Below are 18,651 nucleotides of genomic sequence, written 5' to 3'. Positions count from 1 at the left end.
AGATATGTAAGAGATGGAAGGACCCCCAACCACCTAACAGAGAAGACTGGCTCAAGGTCTCCTTTGCTATGGCCCATCTGGAATATGATGGAGTAGAGGAAAAATCTACCAATCTCTGGCATCCTTTCATGAGCTGGGGGCACAATTTACGACTAAATACTTTGGTCCAATGATTACACCAGATACCCATACTAAATAAGGGACTGGTCGGCCAACGGAAACATATGTGGTAAGCCGGGTGCTTCATCCCCACAGATCGTTTAAGCGGCTTCATAAGACCCACAGGTGTTTATTGGTGAGATAAGGACTAAAAAAAAAAAAGAAAAGAAAACTATAAACATTACAAAATTAACATAATTAACAATCAATTAAAAAATATATAATATAATAATTAATTATTAATTAATTATACTTTATTAACTTCCCCCCTACACCCCTACAAACCTACTAGCCTGCTATAATATAAATTACTATTAGCTATTAAAATAAAAATTATAAATCACTTAAAATTACAAACTATATTTAAAAATATTATTACCAATTATACAAACAATAATAACGCATAAAATAATGTAGAAGCTAACACACATAAAGATACTTTAAAAAACTATATGTTTTAAAACTCCATGTTTGAAAACTGTATTAACAATAATGGTATTCTTGAAAACGATATTACTTACCCAAAAATCAATTTTCTTGACAACAACAGTACTGCATCACAATATTCTCGTATCACAATATTTTTTCTCCGAAATGTCTGCAACCGATAATTAAAACTCCGTAATTTGTCCAAATACTCTGGAGTACACTGATTTAGAATGTGTTCTGAGGGTGTTCTTGAGTATAAACGACGTGAGAAAAAGAGTGTTCAAAAGGACAGGTGAGCAAGGTGTCTCGGCAATAAAAGGTGAGTTTGTTGGACATCTGGCTAGCTGTCTGGAAGTAGATGTAATTATACAATACCTGATATTACATGTCAGTGCAGGGGATTGTGCTGCGACTATACGTGCAGAAATGCAGGTGTTTTCATCAGACATGGAAGTGTGGGAAGCTGTAACAGGGTGCTCTGCACGGATATCATGCATTCCATAGTAGTGTGAGAAAGTGCTTGTTCAAGCCAGACCTAAACAATGTTGTTGCCTCCAGAGCACAATTTTCTCTGAACCCGAATATGGTTGGTGTTTTCCAAACACAATCCCAGACTTGAGCACAGTATTGTCTCCTATTGCGTTGTGCTCCCTTTGACCCGAGCACAGCATCACATTCTATCGGGCAGGTAGTCTCTCTGACCTAAACAGACCATTTACTCCTTTGGAGTCGGTGTTATCTTCCCCGTCCAAGATGTGTCTCTTGGAAGGGGAAACAGATATAAAGTCATGTGTTGGACAGTGTTCACTCTCACCGAAAGAGGACATTGTCTCCTCTGCGGTCTGTGTTGCCTCTGACCCGAACATGCGGTTGGCTGCTATGGAGCAGGTATTACCTCCTCGTCCATCTTACCGTCCCATTCCTTAACAGTGAGCAGCTTGTCCGCTCCACAGAAACCCTATACCTAGCACAGCTGTAACACTTTCCCCAATATAGAGCCACCTAGTCAATGTGCATAAAGGGGTAAGTGCGTCACAAAGACATCCTCTTCATTTTTTTCTGTCTTCAACTCCTTGTGCCTAGCAGAGCGGGAGGTCGGGTAAGTCTCCTTCCTTGGGCCCTTCTCCTTTTGTATCCCCTCCTGCATCACGTTCTGGCCCACTGTGATCCAGCCTCTCTGGACTACGACGCCCTTATTCCTGTATCTCCGGGGATTCGGGCCTCTCTTCAGTGGTGGCTGTCCCCTCAGAATCTCTCCCCGGGTTTTGACCTTCTTCCTCCTCCGACTGTGGTGGAGTTGTCATCCGATGCCAGTGCTGTGTGATGTTTTGCAGTTCTGGGGGACTCTGTGCCGGTGGTCTTGGTTCGAGGCTCTCCAGTTGTCGAACTGGAGGGAGTTGAGGGCAGTTTGGTTGGCCCTTCTGTGGATTGCTCCCCCTCCTTCTGGGCCGTGCTGTTTCTGTTCAGACCAACAACCAGGTTGTTCGCACTTATGTGATTTGGCAGGGAGGTATGTGCCGATCTCTGTTTCTCCTTTCCAGGAGGATTGGTCTATGGGCCGAGCGGAATCTCCTTTCTCTAATGGCTGTCTATCTTCTGCGGAGGGAGAATGGGCCTGCGGACTCATTGAGCCGGATGTTTCCTTCCTCGGAGACTATGTGTCTGTCCCATATTCTGTTCAGTCTGATTCTCTCCTGGTTCGGCCTTCATTGGCTGGATCTCTTTGCCTCGGAGGACCCTGCCCTTCTTCCTTATTTTTGCAGCCTTGTTCCATCTCGGCTGGCCTGGGAGATCGATGCTTTCTCCGTTCCGTGGTCCCAGGAACTCCTGTTTGCCTTCCCGCACTTTGCCTTGATTCCCAGAATCGGGTGGATTGGGCGGAGGTTCTTCTGGTTGTGCCGGAGTCGTCCTGGTGGCCTTGGTTTCCCCTTCTTCTGGACTTATCGATATGCCCCCATTTGCAGTTTCCCCTGTGTCCCTCTCCGCTGGGTGCTCCTCTTCTCAGCATGTCCACTCTGCGGCTCCGGCTGGTAGTTTGGCACTTGAGAGGTTACGTTTGTTGGACCAGGGTTGTTCTCTCGAGGTGGCCCAGAGCATCCAATTGTCTTGCAGGCCCACCAACCTGAAATCTTATGGCCGTTATTGGAAGCCCTTTACCTCCTGGTGCCTGGGGAAAGGTCTGTCTTCCTCCTTCTGTGCTGCTGTGCGGGCGCTGGACTTTTTGCGTGATGGCTTTGTCATGGGTCTGGCTGGCTCCAATCTCCGTGCTCAGTGGGCTGCCATTCTTGCCTTTAGGGGTTCTTCTGTGGCTTCTGTCTCCCCCTTGGTGGCTCGCCTTTTGCTGAGCTTTCTGAAACAGCGTCCTGTTTAGCGCTCTCCTGTCCCGGCCTGGGATCTTCCCTTGATCCTGCAGGCTTTGACTGGTCCCCCTTTTGAGCCTTTTTTCTCTGACCTTAAGTTTCTTTCAGCGAAGGTTCTTTTTTTAGTGGCCATTTTTCTCTGGACGGTGGGTTGGTAAGCTTGGTGCTTTGCTGGCTTCGCCCCCCTTTTTTGTGCTTTTGCTTTGACAAAATGATTCTGCGTCCTGTTCAGTTTTTTCTGCCCAAGGTTTTGTCTTCTTTCCGCTGTAAGGGGGAAATTGTCTTTTCAGTTTTTTTCCCTTACACCTCCTCCTCTGAGGAGGAGGTTCTGCATTCTTTGGAAGTGTTTAGGGCTCTCTGCATCTATCTGGATAGGACCAGTGCGTTTCGGAAGGTGGGTTCCTTATTTCTTACGTACAGTCTCTCTGGGAAGGATCTTCGTCCTTCCTTGTCCACTTTGACTGATGTGAAGTGTGCTGTTATTTTGGCTTATGAGTCTGCTCACTGTCCTCTCCCTTCTTCTGTGCAGGGTAGGTCCACCTGGGGTGTCTCCTCCTCCTGGGCCATGTTTAAGGGTGCCTCCTTGCGTGACATTTGTAATGCTGCCACGTGGGCCTCTCCCCATACCTTTGTTTCCCATTACCGTCTTCAGTTTGGGATGACGGCCTCGGCTGCCTTTGGCGCTCATGTTTTGTGTGCGGTACATGATTTGTAAATGGTGCTGCTTTCCTTGTTATTAACTGGGCCTGTTCTGTGATGCATTTCCTGGTCTTTGTCTTACAATCACCGTGCGCTTGGGTATAGGCTCACTTAAGGAATGGGACGGGAAGAAGGACGAGGAGGTAATGCCCAGTTACTCACCAGTAATATTCATTACTCCGAGTCCCGGCCTTCTCGTTTCATTCCTGAACCCTCCCCTCCCTCCCTGTTTTTGTTTTCAGGTGATTGTTTTGTGTTTGTTTTTCTTCTCTGGGTTTCCTTGGTATTCTCAGGATGTCTTTGTGACGCACTTCCCCCTTTATGCACACTGACTAGGTGGCGCCTTATTGGGGGAAGTGTTACAGCTCTGCTATATATAGGGTTTCTGTGGAGCAGACAAGCTGCTCACTGTTAAGGAATGGAACGGGAAGACCAGGACTCGGAGTAATGAATATTACCGGTGAGTAACCGGGCATTCATTCTGACTGGCACCTGCCAGAGGCTCTGATGCAAAATTTTTCCCTTGGATATGAATCTGGCATTGGCTACTATGGTGCACATACTCTCTGACCAGACTCCAGAGTTAGCTCCTATGGAGTGATGTCCCCTTTGTTTGGGACATGTTATTTTTTACCAAAACATGGAATTTGCTGATACAAGATGCTTGGTTAGGGGACTCGCTACTCCTCACATCTGGGGGATCCTCTTCCCATAGTACTTGTTGAAGAGTCTCCGTAGTCCTTTCAAACAACTATGGATCATCTCCCTTGGAAGCCGCTGTGGTACCTTCATGCTGCGATCAGCGGTCATCTAAGGCTTTAGGTGCTACCTGGCCTGGGACTTTGCCTTTCACCATTGATAGCACTCTTTTGAAGATTAAGCTTTGTGGCCCAAAAGATGGCATGCGTGGATCTCTGATCTATGATAACGTGGTTTTTCATTACACGCGGTGTAAAGGTCTCTAGCAGTAGCAAGTTCTGTGTTGACTGGACACTACTTCTAAAATTCCTCCAACCCTCTGTTGAAACCTTCTCTTGGCGTAGCCACTGGCGCCAAGTTACCAAAATCACCAGGATAGTGAACCACCACTTGCCCTATAACTCCTAGTAGCATCACAGGAAGCAGCATCACACAAACTTTAGAAGAAAAAACAGCACACAGCTTTTGACCCAGAAGAAATACTGTAATAAATGAAAAAATAAAACAATGTGCATGGGCAGAGCGTAGGAGGAGGTGAAGTTGCGACCCTGGTCACCCCAAATGTAACAACCGTCCCATTTAATGCGCCACATGAGAACAAGTATAAGTGAACAACACAATAGTGGCCACAATAGGCAAAAGCTCGCAGATCAATCCCCTGAGAAGAAGGGGTGCTCACTCTAATTCACCCAGCCTCTGCAGGAGCATGGGCTTAAGAAGGCAGTGAGGACTCACACTTCTGCACAGTCATATGTCGTCTTAGCAGCTCTTGGTAGGTTTAAGGGCCCATTTACTACGACTTCCCCCTCTCTGATGGAAAGGTAAAACATGGCGCCCACTGAGAAGACAGTCAGAACTCCGCCCCCTTCACGCGGCCCAGCACTGGCAAAGCATTGTTAAATATTTTTTTTTTATTTATAAAGTTTTGTATAGCGCGAACATGACCCAGGCGGGTATCAGAGCACTTCACAATTAGGGTAGGTAGGATACAAGAGCGGGAAAAGATCATTTGTTACAAATCAGTACAAGGAAAAACCATGACCCTGGTGGGAAAGGAACTTCATGCCAGGACACCCTTCCAACCAAACAGCAATGAAAACTGTTTCAGACACCAAGACGATCCCTTCCCCAGTCTGTACACTCGTTTCTGCTGCATAGAGTCTGCCAAGCTGCCACGTGGGCGACAGCAAACGCTTTCTGCAAAAATTACGCCTTGAATGTTGGCTCCAAAACAGATGCTCAAAGTCATGGGTGGCTTTGGATGGTCTAGTGTAGCAGCATTTTCTCGTGTGTTGTGTCTAGCTGTGTTTTATTCACATAACTACGGAGATTCTCGCGCCAAACTGGCAACTGCAGATTGTTGCTGTAGAAACAAAAACAATATGCAGCATCTTTACCAGGAAGTGGTGGAATCCGTCGTGCATTGGCATAGCAACGTCTATTTCAGTATAATAACCGAGGTTTTATTTTCCAGTGGTGGGTGAGATTGGCTGGCATCGACTCATCTCTGTGTTTGGGACATCACTGTCTGCTCGTTACTATGCAAAATCTGCCAGTTTGTGCCAGTTCCACCAGATGGTGTTTGGCTGGCATGGGCACACTATCGACTTGGTGCCAGGGGGAGTTTTCTCAGCCTGGGAGTAATGACCGCACAGAAGTTACAGGCTACTGGAGCTCATGATCCCAGCTGTTTAATTATATGGTATGAGAGATCCCACTTCCTGATGCTTGTAAGAAGACGTGGTCCCAATCCCAGGGAAAAAATTTGAAAATCTACAGAAACGTTTCCAAATTTCTGAGGGAAACACTGAAAACTTTGAAGAAAGTTAAGAAATCCGAAGAAACGACAGCCTTAAGTTAATGACAGATTTATTGCCGATGTAGACATAAATTCCTGTATTTCCTTGCATGTTCATTTCATATTGTATTTGTATCTCCTGCTGCATTTTCCCTTTTTCCTTTTTATTTCTTTACCTCAATAAACTTGAATTTTTGAAACCCCCCAAAAAAAAGTTAATGACAGAAACAAACTACTGCATGTATGCTGTATTTAGTGCATGCACTATACTTTCAATATTTATAGATGTCCATGGAGCATGCAGATTGGAAGATATAGATAGGGTCTTTGCCCTACTTACACATAGTTCTCACTTTTGTGCATCTTGATATTAGAATCTGTGTCTCCCTCTTGTTATCTCTCTATAACGTCTTTGTGTTTTGATGCCACGGTCTCTGAAAAAACCACGCCTTTCCTCCTGCCCACTTTATGTGTTTTGCCCCAAATACCACTCAGTCCCATGGTACTTTCCCTCACGGTGGATTAAGCGAGTCTCTGTTGGGGGACATCATGGTGTCTGCAGGGGGCCTCCCTCTGAGGGCCCGATCCAATCCGATTAGGAAATCTTCCCGATTGAATCGGTTTGGAAATGGTTTCCAACCCACTTGGATCGGGAGAGTCCGACCGACTGAGTACGATGCATCTGGATCCTTCCAGATACGATTTGGTTGGACTTCAATGGGAGCCTATTTTCCTAACCGCATCGTAATCAGGCCCTCGGTTGGGAAGACACGTTCCTGATCCGATTTGGAAGGAGCAAATGCCATTAGGAGGCCTTCCTAACTGCATCAGAATTGGGCCCTAGGTGGGAATGCTTTCCTAACCGCATCGGAATCGGGCCCTAAGTGTTACTGTGCAGATGCCTCATACTCGGCCGCGGCGCCAACCCAGCCGGGCTTGACTACAGTGTGGTTAAATTGGGGTGGAGTGGCCATGTTCTTCTTCTATCATCTGGCTCTTCATAGTCCGATTCAGTGCTTGAAATGGAAAAATAGAAGTGCAGGTACTCTGTACCAGGGTACCTGCTTGTTTTTGAGAAGTGCCGGTACCCTCCAATTAAAAGTATTACATTTCTCTTTAGAAGTGCCAGTACTCTCCCTCTCAAAATAAAAAAGTGCTGGCACTCATACCGGACAGTATCGGCCCATTTAATGCACTGGTCCAATTCACAAGGATCTTCCTGCGTAATGCTCATGTAGTACTACTGGCAAATCCTAAACTCCAGGAGTATGCCTGTAGAACTCCAGGCTAACTTCTGGAATTCAAGAGTAGGCCTACAGTAAGTAGTACAAGAGTAAGTCACATCTACTCATTGAAAAATCGTTGTGAATCAGGCACCGCACTGGCAAATTATCACATTTTGCGCAGATTAGATAGGAAGGAAGGAAAAGCGATGCATTGGAAAGGGCCGGAAACTACACGGCTGAATGGAAAGGAAGACGTGGTCCAAATCCGAGGGAAAAAATGTGAAAATCTAGAGAAAGGTGTTATAACAGACGTGGCAAGTGCTGGTAGTTACCTGATACCCAAACCCCTTTAGAAATATCCTTATTGGGACAAGGGAAAAGGAATAGAATGCTCGATAAGACAGTATCAGCGTAGTGAAAATCTGTGAATAGAAAAAGACGTAAAGAAGAAAAAATGATGTAAATTCAGGACACGTATGTAAAGAGAGATTATGAGGAGTAGCGGGCAGTAGCTGCCATTGGTGCATCATAACTGCGGCAATCCATTAGTAACCAGAAGTGGGGCAGGGGCGTTCATTAACCATGACAGCATTAGGGGACATGCCGTCCTTGCTCAACCACTGGAGACTACTCTCTGTGACATATTGTTTGATATTTGGTTACAAGTGTTCGTGATTCCCTTGGAAGCAGCTTCCTTAGCCTCTCTCTCATTACACCCTTTTTTTTTTTTTTAAAGTTTTATTTAAATTTGAAAAAGCAAACAATACAAAGGTTGCGGCTGTGCGTTCAACAGAAAGCAAGTAAGGAGCAACACTGCGACATTTCCGGTTCTTAGATAAACAATACCACATCATCAATGCATCAGACATCAGGACCCCATTTACCAATCCATCATGAACATCTGTCCGACCTGAAACAGGGGGATCTCTGACCAAGGATCCATCCCTAGGGGTCCAAAGCAACCCCCTTCCCCTGATCATACCTCGGTCATGGGAAAAAGCCATGTAGTCAACATCACCTGACCCCAGGCACCGAATACTCCTGTGTCCTAACCATCACATGACCACTCCATCTGCGTAACATTGGTGCAGCACAACCTACCCCACTCCCGTGGGAACTATTCCGGGATTCGAGGATGGCGGGGTTGAGCCAGGCAAGCCTGCAATATATGTTCTATAAGGGCCCCAGATGTCCCTAGGACGCGCCACTGTGGGGAGGAGACTAGAGTAGATCTCGCTATTTGTGCTACAGAAAGCCAAGGCAGTAAGCCATGACCTGGACGTGGGAGCCGTTTTACCCCCCCAGTGCCTGGCAATCTCCCTCTTGGCAAGTAGAAGCCCCAGAGAGGCCAGTTTACGGACATTCTTAGGGAAATTTACGGTATAACCCAACAATGCGACCTCAGGAGCGGGAACCAGTGTAAGCCCTAGCATCTCTACCAGGATCTTGTAAACCTGTGTCCAGAACGACTGCAGTCTCGGACACGTCCAGGACATGTGTGCAAAATCAGCATGTGGTGCAGAGCATTTCCAGCATGTGTGTGGCCGCGCGGGATCAATGGAATGGAGTCTATCAGGGGTCATATACCAACGGCGCAGGAATTTATAGTGTAGGAGTTTATGACGACTGTTCAGTGATACCGTGTTGGTGACTTTGCAGCATGCCGTCCATTGTTCGTCCGTGATAGGCCTACCCAAGTCTGTCCCCCACTCCTCCCGCGCCCGATCATCCGCACATGGGACCCGAGCTGCACACGCCTTGTACAGCTTAGAAACAATATGGGCCCCCGTATCGTTATCAATCAGGGTGGTGAGGGGTTCCAAGGAAGCCGGCTCAAGGGGGAATCCCTTAATTTCCGCTCTCGCGGCGCAATAGAGCCGGCGAAGAACGAACCGGTCCATGAACGTAGCCTCACTGAATCGCGCCTCCTCCGATGCCGAGAAAATGTGCCCTCCCGGGCATAAATCCCCAATCCTGGTGAGGTTAAATTTGGTTAACGTTCGCTGCACCAGTGCCTCATCCGTGCCCGGTAGTAACCCAGGGTTGGGTATCGGGAGAGAAGAGGAATACAGCAGAGGGTGAGCTAAGTAGCGCGAGAGTCTGTTCCAAGCCCAGCTGGTAGTTGATACCGTTTGAATATCCACCGGGTCTCTGGGGACACCTTTGGGCAACACCGCAGACAAGCGACCCGGGAGAACAAAGTCCGCCTCTGGGCGAAGGAATGGGATCCGAGCGTCAGGGTGATACCAGGCATAGGCATGTGCACATTGAGCGACAAGGTAGTATAAATATAGATCAGGCACTCCAAGGCCACCTCGATCCTGTGGGAGAGTAAGAGTCGTCCAGCGGATCCGGGGGCGCTTCCCGCCCCAGACCAGTCTAATCAGGAGGGACCGCAGGGTGGAAAAGAAGGCCCGGGTAAGAGGAACAGGGATGTTATTAAAAAGATACAAAAATTTGGGGAGCACTACCATTTTGAGAATGGATATCCTAGCTGACATAGAGAGCGGGAGCCGCAGCCACCCATCCACCTGCGTCTCCAGCCTCGCAATCGCGTGGCCATAATTGAGGCGGATAATTTCGTCCGTGCTCAAATGTATTTGTATGCCCAAGTACCGTACCGAGTCAGATCACCATTCCAACGGGAACTCACACGGCCATGGGGAGGTGCCGCTAGTCAACGGGAAGATGATGGACTTATGCCAGTTTATGCCCAGTCCCGAGTGGCTACTGAAATGAAGGATCTCATGTATCAAGGGGGCAAGGTTGGCCTGCGGTTCTCTGACGTACAGGATTGTGTCATCTGCATAGAGAGAGGCAAGCAAGGGGCCCGTCCGAAATTGGAGACCCTTGGAAATGCCGGATCAGGGGGTCCATAGCCAAAATGAACAAGAGCGGTGAAAGTGGACAACCCTGCCGTGTACCGCGCGTGAGCGAGAATGGGCGAGATAGCGTGCCGTTGATACGCAAATGGGCCGCAGGGCGACTATAGAGGAGTCTAGTAGTAGCTAGGAAGTTCGCCGGCATGCCCATGCGCTCCATGACGGAAAGAAAGAAAGGCCATTCTAAGGAGTCAAACGCTTTTTCGGTGTCGAGGAGGATCGCCGCAGCAGGTGTGGTCGGGTTAATTCTGTGCAGAACCGTGAAGAGCGTTCGCAAATTCAGTGACGTCGAGCGACGGGGGACAAAGCCAGATTGTGCGGGCGATATAATGAATTCCATCAGTTGGGAAAGCCTGTTGGCCACTATTTTGGCCAAGATCTTATAGTCGGTGTTTAAGAGAGAGAGGGGCCTGTACAACCCACACAACGACGGGTCCTTATTCAGTTTCGGGGGCAGCACTATGACTGCCTCACCAAGAGTAGACGGGAGGGAGCCGCGCTCAAAAGCCTCCGCATAAACCTCTATGAGCTTGGGCGCCAGCAGATCAGAAAAGGCCTTGTAAAAATCCCCGGAGAAGCCATCGAGGCCCGGGGCTGAAGAGCCCCGAAGCACTTTGATCGCCCCTCGCACTTCCGCCACCGTTATGGGCTCCGCCATGAACTCCTGCATGCCCCTATCCAGGAACACAAGAGCGATTTCCGATAGGTAGGCCTCACGAGCGGCTGAGGAGTCCCCCAACTTGGTGGTGTATAGATCAGTGTAGTAGGCCAGGAATTCGTCCCGGATCTCAGCGGGCGTCGTGCGGAGCGCACCATCGTGCCCCGCACCTCGGCTATCAGGGACTTACTGTACGGTGGTCTCAGAGCCTGCGCTAGCGTGCGCCCAGGCCGATCCCCCTCCCCGTACCTACGAGCAACATGGTATTTCCCCAGATAGAGGATCTCCCTGTCCGCGGCTTCACGGAAGTCGGACAGCAGGCGCTCTCTCATTACACCCTTAATGGCATCGGGGTGTCGTCAGGGTAGGAATGGGATCATTATTCTGCCAAACAACCCCAAAAAGTGGTCCATATTCCCGACTCACGCCCGTTCATGAGACAGCATTTGACTAGTGTCATTGGGCTCATTTTGAGAGAAATGTTTGATGAATTATGTATTTTAAACATTGGTGAAAACTAGAAGCACTACATTTTGGCCGGGCGGGTGGGGTGAAATAAAGTAGCCCAAAGGCCACAACCCCTGATCTGGCTATGCTTGCCACCTGGCAGTCTTTTTAACCAGCATTACCGGTACTTTAATGTCCTTGCCGGTACGAAATGAAGAAAATCACCTAAAGCCAGTGGTTGAAGTGTGCAAGATAGGCAGGGCATGGCATGCCCCTACTTCTTTTATCCTATAGATTCCGTTCCCCTACTCTTTTTATTTTAAACATTAGTCCCAGGACGGCAGAAATAGCCAAGGCCTGCAGAGAAGGCTCGGCGTTCGTGTCCATTCTGGGACGGGCGTGGCGGGCAGAGAAGGAAAATGACTGCCCAGAGAAGTCAAGGACAGTGTCCATTTCTGTTCTGCTGCTGGCAGCTTCCTCCTCTCTTTCTTCCTCTTATTACCTCTCTCTTCATGACTAGCTCCTCCTCACTCACTGGAAACTGTGATGTCAAGAAACGACTCTCACCCTCTCTTTCCTCCTTTCGTTTATTTGTACCCATGTAAAATGGATCTAAAAAATAACAACACTTTTGTCATCTTTTTCTGACATTTTTCTGTTCCACAGTGCAGCCTTGAGAATAAAACGTTCAAAATATGAAAACAAATAACAAACGAAATAAAGCAAGACAGAGTGGTCGCAAAGTGACCAGATTGATTTTATTCACACCCAAACACATTAGCGTCACTTTACAGAGTTTGCCAGTGAAGCGCTTCTTTTGTTTTCTTGTCTTTCTTTGAAAAGCATTGTTTTCCCCGGGTAGAGAAGTGCACCAACCCTGGAGATAGTGCAATACCTGGTTGATGGGTGGATTGGTAAACAAAATGTGTACCGCAGCTCTGTGTTCACGGATGTGGTCTTTTTAAACCATACTACTTACATTATGGAAGGATATACTCAAAGCTTACTCGAACCGTCTCAGCATGGTTTTCGTTCTAATCACTCTACTGAGTCTGACGATTCGCAACTGGTCATTTCGCTATCTGACACACCAGAGCTAACAGCGGTACGGTTCCATGCTTGTTTCAAGGACATCATGGCCTGGATGAAGCAAAGTTCTTTAAAGATTAATACGGAGAAGTTATGGAATTTGGGAATGGACCACCAATTTGGAACAACCTTTGGTGGCCATTAGAGGCAGGAGTCTGTCCTCTCACTGTGGAAAAGGTCAGAAATCTTGGTGTTATCTTTGACAATAAAATGAATATGTCAGTGCATGTTAACAGCATAACCTCTGCTTGTTTTTTCCTGCTTAAAACCCTCCATAAAATCTTTCCTTTTATTCCCAAGGCACTCCAGAAGACGGTAATGGCCGCTCTTTTCATGTCGAGACTTGACTATTGCAACACTATGTTCTTGGGCATCGATAAGTTCCAGATCAACAAAATCCGATCGTTGCAGAACGCCTCTGTTCGCGTCCTTTTACAAATTCCGAAGGGCCACCCTACCTCCTCCACTAGGAGATCACTGCACTTGCTCCCTGTTCAACAGAGAATCGAGTTCAAGGTACTATGCCTGGTCCACAAGGCACGATATGGTGGTGGTTCCACCTATTGTCAGAATCTGTTCAGACTCTACGTTCGGCCAACCTTGGCCTGATTTGCACCTCCAGATACAGACATGCTAGATAGGGCGGCCGTTCATTTTCCATCTGTGCTTTCCAACTATGGAACAAGCTTCCAGTCACCCTACACCTCCAGCCAGACCTCCTATCCTTCAAGAAAGCTTTGAAGTCTAGGCTGTTTAATGTCCATTAGCTCACTTAGCTCCGTCTTCGCTGTCCTTCTCACACTTCAGCGCCAAGATGCCTTTGGCATTTGAGCGCTTAATAAGCTTCTTTATACTATACTATATGAGCAGTGAACATTGAAATGGTTCCCTTCCGGGCCCTGTATGTCCTTAACCTTTCAGGCAAAAGCACTCACTGATTTCAGAATAGTGAGTGTAAAAGCGTTAAGGTAGCCATGTTGTTCCTGCTTACATTTCACATGCTTTACTTAATCCCTATGAGTGTTTGCTTTTTTCAGGATGTTGGTACTTTTTTTAAGGCAGCATATTGTTCTTGTCTAGTGCTTTTTTGAGTCGCATCCAGGTGTTTATAGCGGGGCACAATTGAAGGCAGTGCGAGTTTCTCTCAGTGGGGCAGTATGGTCTTTAGTAGGGGAGAGGATGTGGCACTATGGTCAGAGCTGGCAAATTTGGAACTAGGGAACCGGGCTCAGCCTTCATGACCAGTCCCCCAGACTGCTTTCCTGAGGGAGCACATTCCCATGCTAGACCATAGAAGGCCCCGCAAGCCCTTAGAAGGCCCTGGGGACGTATTACGCATTGTCATTGTTTGCACCCGGCGCACCTTTCAAAAGGTGCACCAGGCAAAAACAATGCCAATGCGCCCTATTACGATCTATGCACTGCCCCAGGGCAGCACATTCATGTGAAAACATGGAGCAGCCGATCCGTGTTTTCACAGTACAGGTGGCAACCCCCTGCACTTTCAAAGGGGATGTCTGGGGGGTCCATGGGACCCCCTTTACCCCCTGCAGAGGGCTGCTGTCAGGAGGCACACTGACAGTGTGCCACCTTTTAAATGGCGCACTGTCAAAGCACCTCCTGAGGGCTTCTTTGACTCTGCGTCCGCTTCTTCAATATAGTAGTCTAGTCATAAACAACAGGGGTATATCCAATTAACCCTATGATACCTGGGTATGAGGGAATATATATATATAAGAGAAAAAGGTGTCAAGGAAATAATACAAACAATCATTCACGAAGAGAGCACATTTAATTACCCCTTCAAGAGTATCAAATATTCATTATGAGTACATCAAGCATCATTTTCAAAAATACACAAAAACAGGCGCTTATTCAAAGAAAGACACAATGACATATATCACAAGACATCAATTATATACAATGCACAGAAAACATCCTACAAATAACAATAACCCAAATGAAAATTATTCCCATCAGTGTCCCCCTCTAAATGATAGGCGGACCACTGGGAGGTAGTCAAAACAGGGGGAACCACAAAAAGGGCAAAGTGGCCCAAATTTTTCAAGTGTCCCTACAACAATCTAAGAATCACTACAGATCTAGTGACTCCTCCATCCAATGTCTGTCGACGTGACCACGTTTCAGCCAATATTTGCTTATGGCCTCTTCAGGACAGGGGTTAAACGAAAACTACAATATAAAAGAGGAAGGGGAAAAACATTACTCTCATCCAAATTCAAACCGGGACACAGGAGACCAGGATGGTGACCAAGCCGTGCACACAGTACAAAGATCCCACAAAGGGCCACACCACAGTGAACCAAATAAACCTTATATACCATCAATCACCACAAAGTGACTCTTTAAAAATAATTATAGAGAATGAGATAAACTAAATGTCAAAAGCACTTAATCTTTAACCAGGAATCTGTCACCAATAAGTGCTCATAATTACCTAAATGGTGGTAACAGCATGCTGAATTAATTATAACTGAACCACCATAGTCCTACTCCCCAGATGCAACCAATGTTACCCACGGCCAAAACTCGCATCAATAAAGTCCTTCGGCAGTGTCTTATCCTAATACACTTACATGTATCTTCCTTCTTTCTATCTTGCGTTGCTGCGCAGATGGCACATTTAAAGTACTGCCAACATGGAGTGAGAAGAATATATAACAGAGCGTCACTAGGAGCGATGGACTGGTAATCTACACAGGCGAGTTACTTATTCTCCACCCTTGTCCCACACAGCGCTCAACCATTGACAACGTACAAAAAACGTTCTTACCTTTAAACTAATGTGCAAACTTATCAGCAGGTACTTTCAATGAGATCCGAGCACCGGTTCTCCACTAAGTTTCTGTTCTATAAACATGATAAAAAATATACTATTTTAGCCCTTTAAACACCTCTATCCGAATCTATAGTAACGTTAACAAGGCTAATGATCTACTTACTAGATCAACATCGGGTCAGTCTCGAGGAGGAATCCTCACATAACCGCCGCTCCGCACACGCTCTGGTTAGTGTAAAACACAGAGCGTCAAGTGTCCTACCCGGAAATAAGGCTTCCGGCTCTGCACACGTCCCGCCCTCTACCAGCAGTAACATAAACAGAGGACTGAGACACGGCTACTGCGCACTACACTCGTCCACTCTGCTTAACCGTCCCAGAAACAAAAATATATGGAAGACCAAGGCTGAGGACACCATTATCCCGCTCTCAGTGGAAAAATAAAATAAATCAATGAATCCATCAGAAATTGCAAATCGCACTCGGCAATAACAGTCACACCTACATTAATAGAATCCACCGGCAAAGTGAGTTTAGAAAAGAAAGAAGGAAAGCATAGTGTGCACAGAAAGGTCACCAAACCAAATTAACGTCCCGAGTCGAAGGGAGAGAGCACTGCTCCCGTCTTAGCCAAGTAATTATATACATTATGTACATATATACAACAATCAAATTATAATAACCATAACTATAACTGCGGAGGAGAACCCCATACATGTGACAACCAAGGTATCCATTATATACATTATACAATATACATTATACATAGTAGACCAGGGTACGACAGAAGTCTAACGCACCCTTAATCTAGCGCACCCTTAATCTAACGCATCCTTCTGGAAGACAATTGGGAAGCTACTTTAGCCTAGGTATACAGGGCGAGTCAATTCTCAATCAAAGCCCATACCTCATCATGGTCGTTTAGGCCCCTACTGGATGTCTGATATCTTTCTATCAGACGCGCTTCTAAGTTGTTTAGTTTTCTCTGCAAAGATGTTTTGGTGGGAGCCTTTACCACCGCCAAAATAGTCCAAACCAAATCATTTTCTCCGTGTCCATTTTCCATAATGTGTTGGACCATGGGAGCCCCCATGGTCTTGCAACGAATCTGGGATTTATGCTGAATAATCCGCATTTCGACAGCTTGTGTGGTTTGTCCGATATAGGATCTTCCACACGGGCAAGTCACACAATAAACTACATTTTTCGTGTTACAATTCGAAAAGCATAACTGTTTATGTAGTTTTTTATGAATCATCACTACTTTAGAGTCTTTAGTGTGGACGCAAACCGTACAATTATTGCACTTGAAAAGCCCTATGACTCTTGGTAACCCCAAAAGACCTCTTGTGTCTGTGGGGGTAGAGGACTGATGGGTAGCTTTCACCAAATGGTTCCTCAAATTTCTGCCACGTCTAAAGGCAAATAAGGGCTTGGGAATATTTAGATGGTCCAATAGCCTCAAGTTCCTTAAGATAATCTGTTTAACTTTTGGGGTTGAAAGTCAGTACACAAACCAATTGTTCGGATTCTTGTTTGTTTTTTGGTGTGAGTAGATTTTCCCGGGGGGTGTACCAAGCTCGTTTGAGGGCTCCTTTAACTAATCATTTAGGGTAACCTCGTTTGACTAATTTCTCTTGTAGGTTCTTGGCATTCTTAAAGTAATCGTTCTTAACAGTACAGTTACGATGTACCCTCAGGAACTGCCCATAGGGCAAATTGTCCCATAGGTTACGTGGGTGCCCTGACGTATATTCAAGTAAAGTATTTCTGTCAGTGGGTTTGGTGTACAAATCCACCTCCAACCTGCCATTTTTAGCAATGATCCATACGTCCAAAAAGTTAATGCGTGTATTACTAGCACTTTTAGTAAATTTGAGGTCAGTTGTACGAGTGTTCAGCCACATATGGAATTGCTCTAGTTCTTCTTGTGTACCTTTCCATATCATAAAAACATAATCGATGAAGCGAATCCACACAAGAATGTGGTCTCTGAATGGAGTCCCCTCATGGAAGATATACCTCGTTTCAAAAAATCCATCATTAGATTTGCTATTTCAGGAGTGAAACAACATCCCATCCCTACACCTTTGACTTGCAAAAATAAATCAGATTTAAAAGCAAAAAAATTATTTTTCAAGCAAATCCTTGCCAGTTCAAGCAGAAATTCGGTAGGGACCATGTGAGGTCTCGGTCTAGTATCCAACACCTGTCTCATAACCATCAGTGCCTCATCCTGTGGTATGTTGGTGTATAAACTCTCAATGTCGAAGGAGACCAACAACTGTTGGTCCCCGTCGAACAACGAGAGTTCAACTTTGGAGATGAGATCCATCGTATCTCTCACATACGCTTTAGTTTGTGCCACAAATGGCTTAAGAAATACATCAATATACTTAGCCAGTGGCTCCAAAATCGAACCACAAGAGGCAATAATCGGTCTCCCGGGGAGTTGGAGTACATCTTTATGTATTTTAGGTAATACATATATGTTCGGTATCTTCTGTTCTGTGACATTTAAAAACTCGTATTCTTTTTTACACAAATACCCGGCTTCCATAGCATCAGTGGTAAGATTTAGTATTTGGGCTTTCAGTCTAGCTGTGGGGTTGTCAATCAGAGGACGGTAATGATCTCTGTTACTTAATTGCCGTATGATTTCATCATCGTATTTTTTGGTATCCCATAGGACTATTCCCCCACCCTTATCGGCTGGTTTAATAACCGTAAGAGGGTTATTGGCTAGTTCTTGTAACGCCAATTGTTCGTGTTTTGAGAAATTGGATCTGAACGGAATTTGTTTGGAATTCAACAGATCTATTTCACGTAAAGTTTGGTCTTCAAAGACCAAAACTTCATCGGGCATGGCCAAACGTTGTGGACAAAAAGAAGACTTTCTTTTAAGGCCACTGAAATTTCTTTTGTTGCTTTCATTACAGTCAGAAAAAAAGATCTTCAATCGAATTTTCCTGAGAAAATGCAACACTTCAGTTTTAGTATCTACAGGGTCTTGCATCACCATGGGCACAAAAGATAACCCCTTACTGAGTACAGTAGTTTCTACATCAGACAAGGGGTGTTTAGACAGATTATATACAGGCATTAACTCCATGCCAGTGTTACTATGACTCTCATTTTGGTTTAACGTCTGTACACTTTGTGGCGTGTCCTGAAGAATCCCTGTTCCTGATTATGAGGCATAGGTGTTCGCCATCTTCTTCGGAACCCTCGTCCCCTGTTCCCACCTCTGTCTAAAAAAGGGGGTGGAGGCGGGTAGGCCCTAGGGTATTGATAGTAAGGCTGCTATGTGGGATAAGGTTGGAAGGAGCCGCCTTCTCCTGACTCAGAGTCGGACGAAGAATCTGAGAAGGTTACAAATTTAGTCCGTGATCTCCCTCTATATTG

At 46.2% G+C, this 18,651-nt stretch overlaps 1 long non-coding RNA gene across 1 annotated transcript in view; it reads right to left on the bottom strand.

Annotated features, from left to right (window-relative positions):
* LOC146856233 (uncharacterized) overlaps positions 1–15,469 on the bottom strand; it is a 246,500-nt gene extending 231,031 nt beyond the window's left edge. Inside the window, exons 1-2 of the long non-coding RNA XR_014980917.1 lie at positions 15,410–15,469; positions 15,241–15,317 (exon numbers count right to left, since the gene is read on the bottom strand). This is a non-coding gene — a long non-coding RNA (uncharacterized LOC146856233). The remainder of the gene's footprint in view (positions 1–15,240; positions 15,318–15,409) is intronic.
* Between the last annotated feature and the right edge of the window lie 3,182 nt (positions 15,470–18,651).

Source organism: Triturus cristatus, chromosome 4_1, assembly GCF_964204655.1.
Source record: "Triturus cristatus chromosome 4_1, aTriCri1.1, whole genome shotgun sequence".
Classification (NCBI taxonomy): domain Eukaryota; kingdom Metazoa; phylum Chordata; class Amphibia; order Caudata; family Salamandridae; genus Triturus; species Triturus cristatus.
Note: the sequence above shows the minus strand (reverse complement) of the source record. Positions and strands in the feature narration are given on the sequence as shown.